Below are 8,706 nucleotides of genomic sequence, written 5' to 3' on the forward strand. Positions count from 1 at the left end.
AATAGAAATCAAGTTTGCTACAGTACCTAATGAGGTGGTGGTTTGTTTTCTTATGCTAATGTTATCACGAGTTTCTGTTTTAGTTTTGTGTTGTGAAGTTTTCAAGTTTTGGGTGATGTTCTGATGGAAAATGAGATAAAGAGTGGAAAGATCTCAAGCTTGGGGATGCCCAAGGAATCCCAAGCAAATTCAAGGAAACCAAAAAGCCTAAGCTTGGGGATGCCCCGGGAAAGCATCCCCTCTTTCGTCTTCAATCCATCGGTAACATTACTTGGAGCTACATTTTTATTCACCACATGATATGTGTTTTCCTTGGAGCGTCGTGTATTATAGGAGTCTTTTCTTTTTTGTTGTGTCACAATCATCCTTGTTGCACACCTTTTTGAGAGAGACATGCACTCATCGTGAATTTGCTAGAATACTCATTGAGCTTCAATTATATCTTTTGAGCTAGATAACTTTTCTCTAGTGCTTCACTTAGATCTTTTTAGAGCACGTCGGTGTCATATTTTGGAGAAATAAAAACTCTCGATCTTCACTTATATCTTTTTGAGAGTGCCCTCTCTAAGTAACTTGGTAGTTGGCATGTGCCATGAAAGAGTCCTAAAGATGATAGGCATCCAAAGAGGATATAATAAAACTTCCATATTCAAGTGCATTGATTAGAAAGAGAAGTTTGATTCCTCTCAATTAGTTTTGAGATATGGATTTGGTGATATTATAGTTATGTTAGTAGGGTGTTGTGAATCTAGAAATACTTGTGTTGAAGTTAGTGATTCTCGTAGCATGCACGTATGGTGAACCGCTATATTAGGAAGTCGGAGCATAATTGATTTATTGATTGTCATCCTTTGTGTTGCGGTCGGGATCGCACGATGGTTAACACCTACCAATCCTTCCCCTAGGAGTATGCGTTTAGCACTTTGTTTTGATTACTAATAAAACTTTCGCAATAAGTATATGACTTCTTCATGACTAATGTGAGTCCATGGTATATATGCACTTTCACCTTCCACCATTGCTAGCTTCTCTAGTGTCGCGCAACTTTCGCCGGTGCACAAACCCACCCTATACCTTCCTCAAAACAGCCACCATACCTACCTACTATGGCATTTTCAACGTCATACGCTAAGCTAGATCGTTGCACATCCCGGTACACTGCCGGAGGCATTTCCTATAGAGTCATCATTGCTCTTAGTGTTGAATTGTAAGTAAATAAAAGTTTGATGATCATCATTATTAGAGCATTATCCCATGTGAGGAAATAAATAAAAAAGAGGCCAAATATGCCCACCAAAAAAAATGAAAAGAGGCCAAATAGACCAAACAAAAAAAGAGAGAAAAAGAGAGAAGGGACAATGCCACTATCTTTTTCCACACTTGTGCTTCAAAATAGCACCATGTTCTTCATGATAGAGAGTCTCTCGTTTTGTCACCTCCATATACTAGTGGGAATTTTCATTATATAACTTGGCTTGTATATTCCAATGACGGGCTTCCTCAAAATTGCCATAGGTCTTTGTGAGCAAGCAAGTTGGGTGCACACCCACTAGTTTTCCTTTCGAGCTTTCACACACTTATAGCTCTAAGTGCATCCATTGCATGGCAAGGTATTATTGTTTTCATGCCAATAGCAAACTATTGTTTTGAATCATACGGATCTGAACATTCATGTCACGAGAAAGAAGTTAAAAAGGACAAATATGTTAGGTAGCATTCCACATCAAAAATTCAGTCTTTTATCACTTCCCTACTCGAGGACGAGTAGGAGTTAAGCTTGGGGATCCTTGATACGTCTCCAACGTATCTATAATTTTTTATGGTTCCATGCTATTATCTTCTCAACTTTGGATGTTTTCTTTGCATGATCATGCTATTTTATATCTTTTTTGGGACTAACCTATTAACTCAGTACCAAGTGCCAGTTCCTGTTTTTTCCGTGTTTTTGACCCTTTTCAGAGAAGAATATTAAACGGAGTCCAAACGGAATAAAACCTTCGGAAAGATTTTTTCCATAACAAAAGATACGCAGGGAGCTTGAGAACCAAGGCAAAGGACCCCAGGGCATGGGGGCGCGCCTAGCAGGCTTGTGGGCCCCCTGTGGCTCCTTTGCCCTACTTCTTCCACCTATAAATCCCTGAAAAATCCCAAACTGCCAGAGAGAGCCACGAAAATACTTTTCCGCCGCCGCAAGCTTCTGTCTCCGTAAGATCCCATTTGGGGCACGTTCTGGTGCCCTACCGGAGGGGGGATTCGGACACGGAGGGCTTTTTCATCAACACCATTGCCTCTCCGATGATGCGTGAGTAGTTCACCACAGACGTTCGGGTCCATAGCTAGTAGCTAGATGGCTTGTTTTCTCTCTTGGATCTTCAATACAAAGTTCTCCATGATCTTCATGGAGATCTATCCCAGGTAATCTTATTTTGCGGTGTGTTTGTCGAGATCCGATGAATTGTGGATTTATGATCAAATTATCTATGAATATTATTTGAGTTTCCTCTAATCTCTTATATGCATGATTTCGTATCATTGTAATTCTCTTCGAGTTGTGGGTTTCGTTTGGCCAACTTGATCTATAATTCTTGCAATGGGAGAAGTGCTTGGTTTTGGGTTCATACCGTGTGGTGTCCTCACCCTGCCATCAAGAGTAAAAAAATGGGGTTTATATCTATTGCATGAATTTATCCCTCTACATAATGTCATCTTGCTTATGAACTCAATACACTAGATGCATGTTGGATAGCGGTCGATGTGTGGAGTAATAGTAGTAGATGCAGACAGTATCGGTCTACTTGTCTCGGACATGATGCCTATATGTATGATCATTGCCTTAGATATCGTCATGACTTTGCGTGGTTCTATCAATTGCTCGACAGTAATTCGTTCACCCACCATAATACTTGCTATCATGAGAGAAGCCTCTAGTGCACACTATGGCCCCCGGGTCTACTTGACATCATATTTTCAGCTCTACACTTTTACTTTGTTGCACTTTCCACCTTCAGATCTCATCTTGCATTTAATCATGAAGGGATTGACAACCCCTTTATAGCGTTGGGTGCAAGTTTGTTTGTTTTTGAGCAGGTACATTGGTGACTTGTCTTGGTGCTCCTACTGGATTGATACCTTGGTTCTCAAACTGAGGGAAATACTTACTGCTGCTGTGCTACATCACCCTTTCCTCTTCAAGGGAAAAACCAACGCAAGCTCAAGAGGTAGCAAGACCACTCCGTTTAAGTTGTTACAAGACAAATCAAGAAACATCATGTATAATATTTCACCGGGAAAATCTAATTGTTGCCCTTTAATGAGAACATATACTTTCCCCCCTAAAATATATATATATCAACAAATTATAAGTTGTACAAAAGGGGGCCTTTTCTACTATGGATGGCACTATAAAAGACAACTATATTCAGAAGTGCGGGCCATCGCAGTCAAGTTAACTAATAAATTCGGCATGCTTCTCGAGAATTTATTATTATGTACAAGATCTAAAAACTATAGCTCTTGAAAACTTTAACTTCAAAGGGAATTTGGACAAGAAACTTATTTTATCGCAGGTGTAACAATGCTAAGTATAGTAATTTCACGCCTATCCATACAAGTAGGTCTCCGAAGAATTTGTTGTATGAAAGATCAACAAAAACAGGGTTCATGGTGTTCAGAACAAGGAACTTGTTCTGAAAGCCTATCCTTGATAGGCCTAGCATAGCTCATTTACGACCATACATAGGAAATGATCGTTTCGACATGCAACCATACATAGAAAAGGGCCTACCTTAACATGCCAACATGCATATGTGAATTTTCATTACACTATGCTATTTGTATTTTAATAAATATTTACAACTATAGAATAGTCAAATAAACAAATCATATGTATTCTTAGTATTTTTCATCTTTTTTTTATTTTTTTATCTTAACTCCTTGTACCACCTCTTATATTCTCAACGATGGTAACAATGCCCACACGAGGAGCAGAAGCAACAACTGTATATTTCAACACAGGAAGAGTATTAGAAAAATGTGAATGAATAAAGAGATATGTAAATGGCAATAGCGGTGATCAGATATAAATTAAATGACAATGCGCTATATTCATTGATAACTATTTCTCTTATATTTAGCAAATTGAATTACGCATTGTAGTTTTTTATAATTTATTTTATCAACATGTCATTTTAAATATAAATAATATTTGTTACACTTAATAAACTTTAACACATTTTATATTTATTTATAACTTATTCTATCAACATACGGTTGTAATAAATGTATTTTGCTATTACACTTAGCAAAATTAATTACATTTTTTACTTCTTTATAACTTATTCCATCAATATACTGTTTATCCATTTATATTACTCTTAGAAAAATCAAACTAGTTGTGCGACTAAATATAAGGGTCCGTCGTTATATGATTTACAAATTTAACATATTTTATCAAAAATATAGTTGTGTAACTTGAAGTCATATTCTTTAGCCAAATTTAAATTAATATTTTTGAGATATTTCTTCTCGGGTGTTTCCATTTTAGGTTGAATTCTCATTGATGGATCTGACAAAAAATATTGAAAAATCATGATCACAATCCTCCGTAGAATCGCTTATGTCACTTAGATTGATTACTTTGTCTATATATAGGCATTCATGTGCATTAAGTATACTCAAATATCTTGTCAAATAACTACAAAGCATATAGGGTAACAAATATCATAGGTGTAGGAAAATAGAAAATTCTAGAGTATGTGAGATGTTTAAAAAGGTATATCTTGATATCATTGGCATTAGTTATTTACTAGTCATCAACATGTGTGGTGCCTAGAATTCCAAACATGCAGAAATCTAAAAATATCCAAATCACATCCATTCTACATTAATCTTTTAGACTTTCAGATATAGTGAAACATAGAAAATTAGTTTAAAAAATATCATTAATACATTGAAATAGTAATTTTATTACGGGAAAAATATTATTCCTTGGGTTAAATAATTAACTTGTTTGGTGCGCATTGAAATTTTATTCTTTAACCGTTTGAATTCTTCAAAACCTAGTTCCTTTGTAATGAATCAAAATAGTACATACAAATTGCATAGAATTATTTATCTAAAATTTTAGTAACTGTGTAGTCTTGTAAATTCAATAGAAAAATAATAATTTACAAACACAAGTAGATTGATTGTATGTCACCACTTGAGGAGATACATATTACCCCTGTTAATTGTCCTCCACTCCCTATAGTGTATGAACTGCTCATGAGCAGGGTGCTCAACTATTGTTAGATGGAAATTTGCTATTAAAAAGTATTGGGATTTTTTAGGTTAACTGACTGGGCATATAAAGTATGTTGGCTCCCGGGAGCATTTGCTCCCGGATGAACTGTACCACAAAAAAAATGGTAAAATATATCTAAAAAAATTATGTACTTTTTTGTGAATGTACATGTTAGTGTCGCAAGCATGCTTGCCAATTTTTATGTGAAACGGAGCAGTAATGTTTCGTCGGTGGAAAAACAAATTGGTGGTGACATTATGGAGTAACATTTAATGTTCAAATTTGATATTTTTCCACAAGCCAAAATGTTTAACCTTTTTGACTAAAAATTGGTAGATAGCATTTGAATGTGACTATAAATACATACAAAATTATAGGAATTATTTTGACATTGCAAAAACTATTTTTCATGCGCAGGAGCAAATACTCGAGGGAGTCAAATTGGATTTCCGCATATTGTAGGATTTGTGGGCATATAAGTTCTGTTTGGAAACTACCCATCGCCAAAAAACATCTTTAAATCCATCTCCCCAATATCGCATCCAACTTCTCGAGGAAAATCACGAATCGGGAAAACTGTTTGGCGATAGAAGTCCCATGTTGATAGGACGTCTAGATTTATGAGAAAGCAAGGAGACGCGAAGTTCTACCTAAGAGATAATCGTGTGATTATTCTTTTTCTAAAAAAGCGACATGAGATCGCACACATTATAGGGTGACGCAAAACCTATATCCAGATGTGCGTTTAGTTTTTATTGGAATGTGGGTGTTTTCTGGTTTTTTGTGGTTTGGCACGGGGTTAGCCTCTTTTTTTTATCTTTTGGTACGTGATGGTTGTACTTTTACTTTTTGAAGTAACTTGCACGTAGCATTGAAGACTCTATTTTGGCACGTGCACGTGTAAGGATATTGTTTAGTGTACAAAGGTGTCTTTTGTACGTGTATGGATATTTCTATCTAATAATAAAGCACATAACATTTTTTTTACCCCTGAAATTTTCACTCAAGGGAAATCGAACTCAAGACCTCTCGTCCAATGCATAATGTCGTGACCAACTAAGCTAGGTTGTGATATTGGTTGAATGTTTCTTTGGAGATTAAAATAGTCCCATATCTCCCCTTTCCACCCAACCTATCTTATTTAAATGCATCTTTTATCTTCTAGGTATAAGGAAGCCTTCTGTAACATCCCAAAATTTGAAATTTTGAATGTTAGATTTAATAAATAATTAGGATTGTTTGCTTCGATGTTTTGTGATTGATCGTGTGAAATTCAATGGACTTTTGAAACTTTTTGAAAACTTCATAAGAGGGAATAAAATGACTTTCCAAAAAAATCATTTTTAATCCCTATTCAGTTTTGAGCTTGAATCCTTTCAAACCCTTTGATAAAGAAATAAAATGAGGGGATAAAAATGACACTCTAAAATCAGAAAAATATTTTGATTCAAATTTGATAATAGAAACAATTTGCAAATTATTTTAAATCGAAATTCCTATTCATTTTCGAGTTATTGCAAAACAAATGTTTTTAAAAGTAATTTAAATGGTGTTTTAAATATGTTCATGTTTTAGAAAGTTGTATTCTATAAATGTTTATATATAATATGCATATATAAAATTTATTATTATTTAGTTTGATTTTCTGTTCGTCAGTGCTTAAAAAAAGAAGCATTGTTCACGACAGAGCACTATTCATCCGAAAAAGGAAGAAAAAAGTGCGCCTGCGCACTATTCCTACGTGCGCCACCGGCCGAGGTAATTAGTCCATGCTTTACTTTTTCTCTCTTTCTTTTCTTTTTGTATATACTAGCAAAAGGGCCCGTGCGTCGCAACGGGAGATTTTTTTTCATAATATTCAATGATCATGATCACATTTCGCTGCATCATCGAGATACACTATCATTCTCAATTCCGTGAAATCAAGAATATTTTTTAAACTCGTGAACATATATGAAATCTTAAATATTTTTCAAATTCACGAACACTTTTACAATCTTTTGACATTTTTGAAAATCAAGAACATCTCTATTATTTGCAAACAATTTTTTAATTGTGAATATATTTTTTAACAGTTTTCCTCCATACCACCTCCACCATGTCCACCTTTGGAAAAATTAAGCATGACATCTTCTTTTGCATGTCAATGACGGTCTTTTTTGTGTCCACCTTTGGAAACATTAAGCATCACATCTTCTTTTGCGTGTCAATTTTCTCCCGATCTGTTTCTCTCCATAAGCCCATAATTTTCTCCGTCTCCCAGTCTTTTTCTTTCCCTCGGTAATCTCCCCCATAATAATCCCACAAGTTTTCTTCCTATGGAGAGACGGATTAACTCCATATAGATTTTCTGGGCTGCTTATATTGATATCAAGTGGTAAAGGTATATAAGTTGATGGTATTCTGTTGAAGGGAGCTAGGTGGGACAATACAATACATATGTGCATTTTAATTACATAACAAATAGTAAAAGTGGGGGATGAAAAAAAGTGTGGCAACCAGGGATCGAACATGGGTCTGTTCTGTAAGGGAACAGGTGCTCTAGCCACCACAACTCATGTGTGCTCTTGATTCTTCACGGTCTCATAGCGTAATAACCGCACGGTAAAAAAGGGGATTTTAAACATAAAACGAAAAAAAGGTGGAAGGTGGGACTCAAACCCAGGTCTTCGGGCTAGCTTAGAAAGAGAGAAACCACCCTGCTACTTGGTTGTCCATGATAGAAGAGGGCTCGCATGAGATAACATATATCAGACGATGAGTTGCAAAAATGACGGACGACAGAAGCACTCCGTGCTTTATTATTATGGAAAGATTTAGTCTCACCTCGTCTAGCTTTATACCTTTAGACCTCTCATCCATTTATAAATATAGACCTTTAGGTTAATTTCTCTTTGAAGATTGTCTTTTCTCTCCATTCTAAATGTATTTTTCTTTTTATATTTCCGTAGGTTATTATTCTTAGATTAGTATTTGTAGACTAGTATATGGTAGATTAATTAGATTATTAATTAGTCTTCACATTTACACATTATTCTTTGAAAAATAACTTTTTTTCGTAAGACAGTTTTGTCCTAATTTTTTAAGTAGTCATAACTTTTTACTCGCTTATCCAAATTAGATGATACCTACACCTATATTTTTATTTTGATCTCACCTATCTAGTGAACCTATCAAGTTAACTTTTTGAAATATTCAAATTTCAAAATGGGTAGCTCCGTTTATCCTTAGCTCCGTTTGTGATGAATACAATTGCGTGGGATTCATATCGAAGAAATATTTCCGTTCATACCATTAGTGTTATCTTTTCAACATATAATTTCGATCAGAGTCACATTACTCCACTAGTCCATAATAGTGTTGCCACACATCATTCTAACGAGATTCAATGCCATATTGAATTACTTCTATCTTTTGATCCGTTA

This window comes from Hordeum vulgare, chromosome 7H (genome assembly GCF_904849725.1).
Source record: "Hordeum vulgare subsp. vulgare chromosome 7H, MorexV3_pseudomolecules_assembly, whole genome shotgun sequence".
Classification (NCBI taxonomy): domain Eukaryota; kingdom Viridiplantae; phylum Streptophyta; class Magnoliopsida; order Poales; family Poaceae; genus Hordeum; species Hordeum vulgare.